Source organism: Ranitomeya variabilis, chromosome 3, assembly GCF_051348905.1.
Source record: "Ranitomeya variabilis isolate aRanVar5 chromosome 3, aRanVar5.hap1, whole genome shotgun sequence".
In the NCBI taxonomy this organism is placed as follows: Eukaryota; Metazoa; Chordata; class Amphibia; order Anura; family Dendrobatidae; genus Ranitomeya; species Ranitomeya variabilis.
In genome coordinates, this window is record NC_135234.1 from 188334501 (window position 1) to 188345795 (window position 11295).

The following is an 11295-nucleotide window of genomic DNA, read 5'->3' on the forward strand; positions in this document are numbered from 1 at the left end:
CTTTATCTATTGTTGTGCCCACTTTGATACTGTTATTATACTATATATTGGCATAGAGGGTGGCACATAAGAAGGGTACCATTACTGTGTGGGACATTTTTACTGTTTAGCATATTAGAACAAACAGAAAAAATGAGGCATAGCAGCTTAAATGGAATTAAAGAAATATATGTATAAATTAATAATATACATATTAGTGGCATGTAGGTCCTAAAATATTGAATGGCTGACCCTTCAAAATATGAATAACTGAACAACAACTAGGCATGTGCCTAAGAAGAATGGTAATGGGACCAGGGTGGTAGAGTAAAACACCTTTATTAACGGGAATCTGTCATCCCAATTTAGGCCTATAAGCTAAGGCCACGGCCATCAGGGGCTTATCTACAGCTTTCTATAATGCTGTAGATAAGCCCCCAATGTAACCTGAAAAATAACAAAAACAAGTTAGATTATACTCACCGAGGGGCGGTCCCGGTTTGGTCCGGTCAAATGGATGTCGCAGTCCAGGTCCGGTGCCTCCCATCTTCATGCGATGATGTCCTCTTCTTTGCTCCCTGCCGCTGCTCCTTTGCAGGCATACTTTGCTGAATGAGTTTCTGGGATCCAGACAGACTCTTGCATTTTTCATCTAGCCAGTGACGATCCTGGATTGTGAGTTATGGGGAAAGCTAAAGAATTGTCAATGGATCTATGGGAAAAGGTAGTTGAACTGTATGAAACAGGAAACGGATACAAAAAGATATCCAAGGAATTGATAATGCCAGTCAGCAGCATATTAACTGTGATTAACAAATGGAAAATCAAGGGCTCTGCAAAACGAAACCATGGTCAGGTAGACCAACAAAAATGTCATCCACAGCTGCCAGGAGAAATGTTCGGGATGCAAAGAAATACCCACAAATAACATCAGCTGAAATACCGACCTTTCTGAAAACTAGCGGTGTGGCTGTTTCAAGAAGCACAAAAAGGAGGCATTTGAAGAAAAATGGGCTACATGGTCGAGTCACCAGTAGAAAGCCATTACTGTGCAAATTCCACTAAGTATCTCACCTACAAAACACAAAACAGCACAGAGACAAGCCTCAAAACTTCTGGAACAAGGAAACTTGGAGTGATGAGACCAAAATTGAACTTTTTGGGCAGAACTATAAACATTTTATTTGGAGAGTGGTCAACAAGGCCTATGATGATAGGAACATGATTCCTACTGTAAAGCATGAAGGTGGATTGCTGATGTTTTAGAGATGTGTGAGCTACAAAGGCACAGGAAATTTGGTCAGAGTTGAAGGAAAGGTGAATGCAGCATGTTATCAGCAAATATTGGAGGCACATTTGCACTTATCAGCCCAGAAGCTGCACGTGGGCTGTACTTGGATGTTCCAACATGAGAACAATCCAAAAAAAAGGCCAAGTCGACCTGTCATTGGCTACAGCATAACATAATGAAGTTTCGGAAGTGGCCATCTCCGTCGCCTAACCTCAATATTAGAGTTGAGCGACTTTTACTTTTTTTGGATCGAGTCGGATTTCGCGAAACCCGACTTTGTCAAAAGTCGGGACGGGTGAAATCGGCCGATTATTGTGAAAAGTCAGGGGCCAACTGAAACACGAAACCCAATGCAAGTCAATGGGGAATCAAAGTCTGCAGTGAGTGGAGGACAGGAAAACACCTACAGTGCCCATTTTAATGCCAAAAACATCAATTATTACTGAAGCTTGTCAATCTTAATTTATTTAGGTGGTGACAACGGCCCTGTGGGGGGAGTCAGCCTATTTAGGGAGGTATAAAAATGGCCTATGGTGGACATTCAGCAGCTGCAAATGGAGGAATTGGAGAAGTCAATAAGAGGAGGCCAAAAGCAAGACAGTTTTCAGGCAAGCTACGTGTCAGCAGGGGAAGGTGGGGACAAATAGATTGAAATCCATGATTGGTTCATTTTAATGAAGGTTAGATCATCAACATTTCGGGTAGCCAGACGTGTCCTTTTTTCGGTCAGTATTGAACCAGCAGCACTGAAGACTCTTTCTGATAGCACACTAGCAGCAGGGCAAGCGAGCTCCTGTAATGCATATTCTGCCAATTCAGGCCAGGTGTCTATTTTAGATGCCCAGTAATCAAAGGGGAATGACCTGTGAGGGAGAACATCAATAAGGGAGGAAAAGTAGTTTGTAACCATACTGGAGAAATGCTGTCTCCTGTCACTTTGAATCGATGCAGCAGTACCTGTCGTGCCAGCGGTGATTGCGAAATCACTCCACAACCTGGTTATAAAACCCCTCTGTCCAACGCCACTTCGGGTTTGTGCACCTTTAACACCTCTGCCATATGTTGCCCCCTACGGCTCGTGTGAGAACCATAACCGCCGCTGTGTGCTGGGAATGCTTGAACCAAACGGTCTACAAGAGTTGCTTGTTAGGTAGCCAATATTTGGTCAATGTTCTCATGTGGCATGATATTTTTTTTTCTTTATACCGTGGATCCAGGAGGCAGGCCAACCAGTAATCATCATCAGTCATCATTTTGATAATGCGGGGTCCTTTTTTAGGATATGCAAGGCATACTCAGCCATGTGTGCCAATGTTCCAGGTGTCAATTCACTGCTTGTGCTGAGTTGAGGAGCACTTTCTTGCAAATAAACATCACTTGTGTCCCGCAAAACCCCTGTACCTGACCTTGCAATGCCACCAGTTTATATTGCCCCCTGAGAAGCATCCAGTATTCATCCCCATCATCCTCCTCCTCCTCTTCGTCCGCCACCTCGTCCAGGAGAGTTCCCTGAGCAGACAATGGCTGACTGTCATCAAGGCTTCCCTCCTCCTCGGCTGCAGACGCCTGCTCCTTAATGTGCATCAAACTTTGCATCAGCAGACACATTAGTGGGATGCTCATGCTTATGATGGCATTGTCTGCACTTAGCCGTGTGCATTCCTCAAAACACTGAAGGACTTGACAGAGGTCTTGTAGATTCGACCACTGCACACCATACAACTCCATGTCTGCCATCCAAGTGCCTGCCTGTGTATGTGTAGCCTCCCACAAATAAATTACAGCACACCTCTGTTCGCACAGCCTATGAACCATGTGCAGTGTGGAGTTCCACCTTGTTGCAACGTCGATTATTAGGTGTGCTGGGGAAGATTTATCAATCGCTGATGGTTCAGCATAAGGCTGGAGTGTACGGGTGACCGGCGGATGTGTGAGCAAAGTCTTCGCACCTTCAGGAGCAGGGCTGGTAACCCCGGATAATTTTTCAGGAAGCACTGCACCACCAGGTTCAAGGTGTGATCCAGTGAAGGTATGTTTTTCAGTTCTGAAAGGGCTATGTCAGCCATAAAATTCCTTCCGTTATCACTGACTACCTTGCCTGCCTCAAGATGTAGACTGCCCAGCCACGACTGAGTTTCTTGCTGCAAGTACTCGGCCAGTACTTCCGCGGTGTGTCTTTTGTCACCCAAACACTTCATTTGTAACACAGCCTACGCTTACCACTAGCTGTCCGATAATGGGACACCTCGTGTGCAACACTGGCAGCTGCGGATGGAGTGGTCATGCGACTGCACTCTGTGGATGAGCTTTCGCTTCTGGAGGAGGAGGAGGAGGAAAAGGAGGAGGGGTGAGAACGCCTACAGCCAACTGTTTCCTAGACTGTGTGCTAGGCAGAACTGTCCAACAATGGCTGTCTCCTGTGGACCCTGCATCCACCACATTAACCCAGTGCGCCATGATGGACACGTAATGTCCCTGGCCATGACTACTGGTCCATACATCTGTTGTGAGGTGCACCTTTCCACTGACTGATCGCCTCAGTGAATGGACAATGCGGTCTTTGACATGCTGGTGGAGGGCTGGGATGGCTTATCTCGCAAAGAAGTGCCGACTGGGTAGGTCATAACGTTGTACTACATAGGCCATCAGGTCTTTGAAAGCTTCACTTTCAACCAACCGGTAGGGCATCATCTCTAATGAGATTAGTATAGCAATGTGGGCGATCAAACCCTGTGTATGCGGATGAGAGGATGAGTACTTTCTTTTCCTAATGAGAGTCTCTTGTAGGGTGAGCTGGACTGGAGAGCTGCATATGGTGGAACTAGCGGTGGTGGTGGTGGTGGACATGGTATTCTTGATGCTGGCCTACATACAGTGTTTCCTACCAATAAACTTTTGATTCCCTGACCCTGCTTTGGCCTTGCGATGATACCTCCACATTTGCTGCTGCTGGTGTCCTAACCGGTGGGCTTACAGGGAGGGAAGCAATGTAGCGTTGCTGACTACCTTCATTCAGAGCAGGTGCACCAACGGTACGTGACATTTGGTAGTTAGTCCAGGCTTGCAATTGCATGCTGGTTAAATGTCTACGCATGCACGTTGTATTTAAATTTTGAAGATTCTTCCCTCTGCTAAAGGTCTTTGAGCATTTCTTACAGATAACTTTTGACTGATCATTCTGATGTTGGTTAAAAAATTGCCACACTGCACTCTTCCTACTATCGAACAGCTTTTCAGGCATTGCACGCTGTGCTACTTTCACCGGATGGCCACGCTGTCCTAAAACTGTTTTTGTTTTTGACACACATTTTTGGCCTGATAAGGGCCTGCCAAATGACAGCTGTTGAGATGTAGATGGCTGCTGCGGATCATCCTCCTCCGCTTCTGAGCTACTGGCAGCGGCACCCTCTTCCGCCAATGGCTGCCAATCTGGGTCAACAACTGGGTCATCTATCACCTCCTCTTCAATGTCATGTGCACCTTCCTCTGTGTCATCGTGTAAGGTGCTATAGCGTTCAGGATGGGGAACCATAGTCTCATCAGGGTCAGATTCAGGCTCAGTACACTGCGAGGGAAATGTAGCGATCTGAGTCAATGGAAGAGCATAATAATCTAGCTGTGGCTGTGCATCAGTGCACTCCGATTCATCTTGTAATGGGCAGTTAACAATTTCCCTTTCTAACCCAGGCACAGTATGTGTAAAGAGCTCCATGGAGTAACCTGTAGTGTTGCCTGACGCATCCTTCACTTTTGGTTTGGGTGAAGGACACAAGGAAACGTCTTGTTCCTGACCAGGAGCATCCACTGATGACTCACTGCTTTTATATTTGGAACTTTCTGAAGAGGAGGTGAAAGAGCTAGAGGCTGAGTCAGCAAGAAAAGCCAAAACTTTTTCCTGCTGCTCCGGCTTTAAAAGCTGTTTTCCTACTCCCAGATAAGGGAGCCTTCGAGGCCTTGTGTAGCCTGACGATTATGCTGGCTCAACACCTCCAGCCTTAGGTGCTATTGTGCTTTTGCCACTACCTCCAGATGCACCACCACCACCACCATCAGTACCAGCTGGCAATGACCGCCCACGGGCTCTTCCCCCAGACTTCCTCATTTTTTGGAAAATCTAACCAAAATAACAACCGTTATATGGTACTGTAAAACAAGGTAGAAGGTGTGTATAAACTTGTTGAGAATTTGAATCACCCTTTTTTGGGGGGGAGACTGAACCAAAACTCAGGCCCAGTGTATAAAACAATACAATGTAAGTGGTAGAAAGTGGCTGGCTGATATACTAGAAACTAACAGGACTGTAGTATATCCACTTTGTGAGAATTTGAATCTCCCTTTTTTGGGGGGGAGACTGAACCAAAACTCAGGCCCAGTGTATAAAATAACACAATGTAAGTGGTAGAAAGTGGCTGGCTGATATACTACAAACTAACAGGACTGTAGTATATCCACTTTGTGAGAATTTGAATCTCCCTTTTTTGGGGGGGAGACTGAACCAAACCTCAGGCCTAGTGTATAAAACAACACAATGTAAGTGGCAGAAAGTGGCTGGAAGATATATGAAAAAATACAAGGACTGTAGTACAATTTCAATCTCCCTACAATGATCTCAAGACAAGTATGGCAGCAATAAAAAGGACTGCTGCACACAAAAGTGCACTGTGGACAAATAAACAAGATAACTGTGTAGAAAGGAGCAACAGGATTTTTGCTTTTAAAAAAGCAGTTGGTTTGCACAGCACCGTGCAAACAGCAATGCAGCTATCAGGGAGCCTTATAAGGCAGCCTAATAAGCTACAGAGCTGATGCACAAAAATATAGCCTCCACTGTCCCTGCAGAAAAAAGGTGGTGTTGGACAGTGGAAATCGCTACAGCACAAGCAGTTTGGGGGTTAATCTTCCCTCCCTAACTATATCCCTTAATCTGATGAAGCTGCAGCAACCTCTCCTATGCTAAGATCGGCAGAAGTATGATGGCGGTCGGCGTGCACGCCCCTTTATACCCCCTGTGACGCCACAGAAAGCAAGCCAATCACTGTCATGCTCTTCTCTAAGATGGTGGGGACCGAGACCTATGTCATCACGCTGACCACACTCTGCTTCCTCCTTCATTGGCTGAAAAATGGCGGTGAAAGCGTCATATGAAACGCGACTTTGGCGCGTAGATCTCCAACCGCATGGCCAATCTTACATTAGGATCGGATCCAGTTTCATGAAACCCGACTTTGCAGAAAGTCGTCAATTTTTGAATTTGTCTAATCCGTTTTGCTCAACCCTACTCAATATCATTGAGATCTCAAGTGCGCAGTTCATGCTAAACAGCCCAGACATGTTCAGGAACTGGAGGCTTTTGCTAAGAAGAGCTTTACCATCTGAGAAAATAAAGAACCTCATCCACAACTACCACAAAAGACTTCAAGCTGTCATTGATGTTAAAGGGGGCAATACATGATATTAAGAAAAGGGGTATGTGAATTTTTGAACTGGGTCATTTGGGTTCTCATTATGATTAAAAAGCATAAACCCCAGTAGATTGACAATAAATGGCTTCAACCAACCACTAACCATGAGTGGAGAAAAAGTCTTTGTGTTGTCATTCATATTCTCCGATAAAATGACAAGAAAGCAAAAATTCTGCTGGGGTATGTAAACTTTTGAGCACAACTGTATATCAAATAGAATAATTTAGGATGCAGACTTACATAGTAATGTGGAGCCCTGTTAGCTGTGTAACCTTGCTCCCCAATGTGCATTTCACCCAGTTTAATCAGAGGGGTGTGTTAAAAAAAAAATTCTGCAATGAAGAGGTTGACATCAGATACCATAGAAGAGAAGCAGGACAATTGCACAGCGGTATGACCTCGGGTTGATGAAGCTGCACACACACCAGGGATTATGGTTGCCACTTCCAAAGGAAAAGAATCTGTTTGTCCGTAGAAAAGAAAGCGGATTGGCACATACCATCCTGTGCAACAAAATCATTTATTGTGACATCATCATACCAACAGCAGACAGATAAAACAGTGGAGCAAATACAGACGATGATCGTTTCTCACTTACATTGCACTTCAACAGGTTGACATCAGATACATATAGATTGACAGCAGATACTCAGTAAATTCAAACACAAAGGCAGAACATGGCAAACCAGAGGATTAGACTAAAATTATATTTGCACTGCACAATGCGCAGTCTTAACGGACCACCAACTGCAACATTTTCACCTCTTGGAAGTTGCCTAATGTCATGCCTGCTCAGCAACACCCTACTCACCGTGGTCAATGCACGGTGTCTCCTCATGTCAGGTTGACTTGCTGAAGTTTGCTTCTTGCAGCACTCCTCTGCACGGCTGCTACAGCATGGTGTTTCCATTTGGCTTTAGGGGGTTTGGCTGGTTCTTGCAGGAATTTAACCCTGCTGTATCCTGCAGAGATCTGTCTGCCTGGTGTATTTCATGTGAGCAGGCACTATATTAGGAAGCTCTTCCCATCACTCCTTGTTCGAATGATTGATTACTACCTTGTAGTCCATGTTTATGCTTGTATCTGGTCATGTCTGATCTCTGTTCTACTGACCTCGGCTATACCTTCTGATCCTGTGCTGGCTATCTATACCTTGGATCACATGACCATGTTTTTTCTGTGCCCTACTCTACCACGTACCCATGTGTCTGACGTTCTGGTTCATTGCTGTAGTCTATGAGACTGTCATGGAGTGGGGCCTGGTGTCTACATGTGGCAAAGCCTAGCCTCACCATCAGAGGCTCTAGCGAAAACCAGATAGTTACTTAGTCATGCACATTCAGGATGAGACTGGCACATGGCGCAGTAGGTCTACAGCCACCAGTATTACACCTAACTACCTGTTTACACATGCTGATCTCATGCCACATGTGCAGACACTGAAAGATCATTAATAGAAAATTCAGCTCACATGCCTTTCTTCTAGTCAGCGTAAGACCTGATGACACAGAACAATGCACTGCTGAAAATTATGATCTTTTGTTCAAAACTAAATGGTCATTGCATCTGACAAATGAGCAGTTTGCATTTTGCTCGTTTGTCAGGTGGCCGACACCCTGTTTCATGGTCATCATGAAACTAGTGTTCCTAGGTACACCCATTCATGATAATTCTGCAGTGTAAAATCACCTTAAGATATCTGAAAACAAAGAAGGAGGCACAATGAAGTACTTATTTTACAAGTATGAGATGAAAAATCCAAATGACAAAGAATGAACTCAGAGACAAGGTCAGGGTGAAAGTCAGGGTGAAATGCAATCAGCTAGCCCAAGAAGTGATGAGTAACATGCTGAATTTAAATACTTTTTTATTTTATCTTTTTTTCTAATCTATTTTTTCTAAAAGAAACAATTTAAAATGTATATGTTCCTCCCCCATCATATGCAATATTTTAGCAAAAAAGTAAGCTATGAGTTAAAGAAAAAAAAGAAAGTAGTGCGCATAAGGTGAAGATGACATGGTAAATGAGAGACGTATATACACATAGGGAAGCAATAACATATAATTATATGGTGGGGCAAAGAATTAAATCCACTCATGCAGAAACAGCTTCCAGTGAAACAGTTCAGGCAGGTTAAATTAAACTTGGTCTGGTATCCAAAAGGACGAGTGAGATTAAAACATCTGTTGAGGAATTAATTCAGGAGAGAGATCATTCTGAATTTCATTGCTGGAAGGATACTGAACCTTTCCCAAATTAAACTGAATGAAAAAATCTCTACCTTTGATTGCAAGACTTTTTTTTTTAAAGTACTGCTGGTAACTTAATCTTGTTCATTCATTCACTCAGTCAATATTGGTAGCTGGCCATTAAAAGCTCTTCATAATTCATTAGCTGAATCAATGCGTAGTTTTGTCTCAAGACCACTCTCTTTTAAAAAGCTGTTTTATGTTTTTAAAGGCTTTTTTTTTAAATTTAGTAAAAATGTTTTTAATCAATATTCAGGTAAATCATTTAGCATATTCGGCAATGTTTTATGCAAAGCAACACAGCTAGATTTAATGAAAAGCTATAAAACTGATCAATTTAATGGAGAAAAACAGTTGTAAAAAGGGCTCTTCTGGAGATTCTTAACACCCTAGAATTGTTTTTCTCCCGATATATTTCTAAGAATAGAGTGGAATATATCAAATCAGTATTTTCCAAGAAATAAAGTGATTTATTCAAGCGATAGAATTGAATATAAATGTGTTTAAAAAATGTACAGCAGTGGCAAAACCTGATCACCCAGGTCCTAATGTAAAACATGTACCATGACCCCCAGAATAATGATATCCTATTTAAAGTACTGATACTCTTTAAGGCCTGTTTCACACGTCAGTGGCTCCAGTACGTGTGGTGACAGTTTTCTCACGTACCGGAGACACTGACTCACGTAGACACATTAAAATCAATGTGTTTCTGCACATGTCAGTGTGTTTTCATGGACCGTGTGTCCGTTTGAAAAACACGGAGACATGTCAGTGTTCGTGGGAGGGCACGGATCACACGGACCCATTAAAGTCAATGGGTCCATGTAAAACACGTACCGCACACGGATGCTGTCCGTGTGCCGTCCATGTGCCGTGCAGGAGACAGCGCTACAGTAAGCGCTGTTCCCCCATCTTGTGGTGCTGAAGCCGCCATTCATTTCTTCTCTCCAGCAGCGTTCGTTGGAGAGAAGGAATGAAAAATCATAGTTTTGTTTTTTTTGTGTTTAAAATAAAGATCCTTGTCACCTCCCCCCTCCCACCCCATAGGGGTGGAGCCGCATATTCGTCACTGTAATGAGCGGTACCACGTGATTGCTCATACAGGAAGAAGCTGCGGCGCTGAGAGGAAGCATCGAGGGAGCCGGGTGAGTATTTTATTTCCAGGGGCAGGCGCACAGGGGATGGGAGGGGGGTGTTGACAAGGATCTTTGTTTTAAACACACACAAAAAAAACAATGATTTTTCATTCCTTCTCTCCAGCGAACGCTGCTGGGAAGGAATGAATTCCGGCTTCAGCACCAGATGCAGGGGACAGCGCTTATCTCTAGTGCTGTCTCCTGCACAGTCCGTGTGGTACCCAGTTGGCACACGGGCGGCACATAGCTGCCGCATGTGTGCCACACTGATGTGCCACGTGAGCACACTGACACACAGACATGGATAAATCCGGTACCGATTTTTCCGGTACCGGAATTATCTGGACGTGTGGGACAGGCCTCAGATCTCCTTCACACATTGGTATAGGTCACGAACATGAAAACCCAGTACTGGTGTCATCAGTGTTTTCCATCTGTGCGTCATCTTGTGGCCTTTTTTACCATTAGTGTGTCATTGGTGTTTGTATAGCATGGATAGAGAAAGAACAACATTACAAAGCTTCTCCTTTACTTTGCAATGTTAAACACGAACAGAACATGGCTGCCCATCCGTGTGCTAAACGTGTTTTTCACAAACTCATAGACTTGTATTGGCCCTTGTTCTTCCGTGCTGCTAAAAAAAACCTGACATGTCTCCATGTGCTTTGCATGGGCACATTGTTCATGTAAAAATATGGACATGTGCATAGTACCATAGGCTATCATGGGTACATGTGGTAGCTGTGAAAAAATGAATACCATATGTACTGGAAACACGAATGCTTATAATAAGTAGTAATCATGAAATAAGACCCAATTTTAAAAGATATCAAGGACTTTAAAAAAGGCCTCTGGTTCCTAACAAAGGCAACTACCTGTCTGTACCCGCCTTGGTCATTGACTGCTCCTGCTAAAGATTCAGGTGCTCGCTGTAAACAGAACAGCAGTTTCTCTTCCTGTTGACATGGCGACATTACTGCTGTCATATGCTGATTGACAGCCAGCTTCAACTGCCTAAATGGTGGAAGCTGGCAGCCACTCAGCATGACACCAGTAGTCCCTCCCTGTCAACAGGAAAAAAAACTGTTGCTCTGTTGACAGGGAACAGCTGAATTTCTGGCAGGAGCGGTCAATGACCGGCGCCAGGTACAACAGGCAGGTAGTTGCCTCTGTT

General features: G+C 44.1%; 1 long non-coding RNA gene across 1 annotated transcript in view; it reads right to left on the minus strand.

Annotated features, from left to right (window-relative positions):
• Positions 1 to 11093, minus strand: part of LOC143818056 (uncharacterized) — a 49832-nt gene extending 38739 nt beyond the window's left edge. The window contains exon 1 of the long non-coding RNA XR_013224287.1: positions 10997 to 11093. This is a non-coding gene — a long non-coding RNA (uncharacterized LOC143818056). The remainder of the gene's footprint in view (positions 1 to 10996) is intronic.
• Positions 11094 to 11295: the final 202 nt, after the last annotated feature.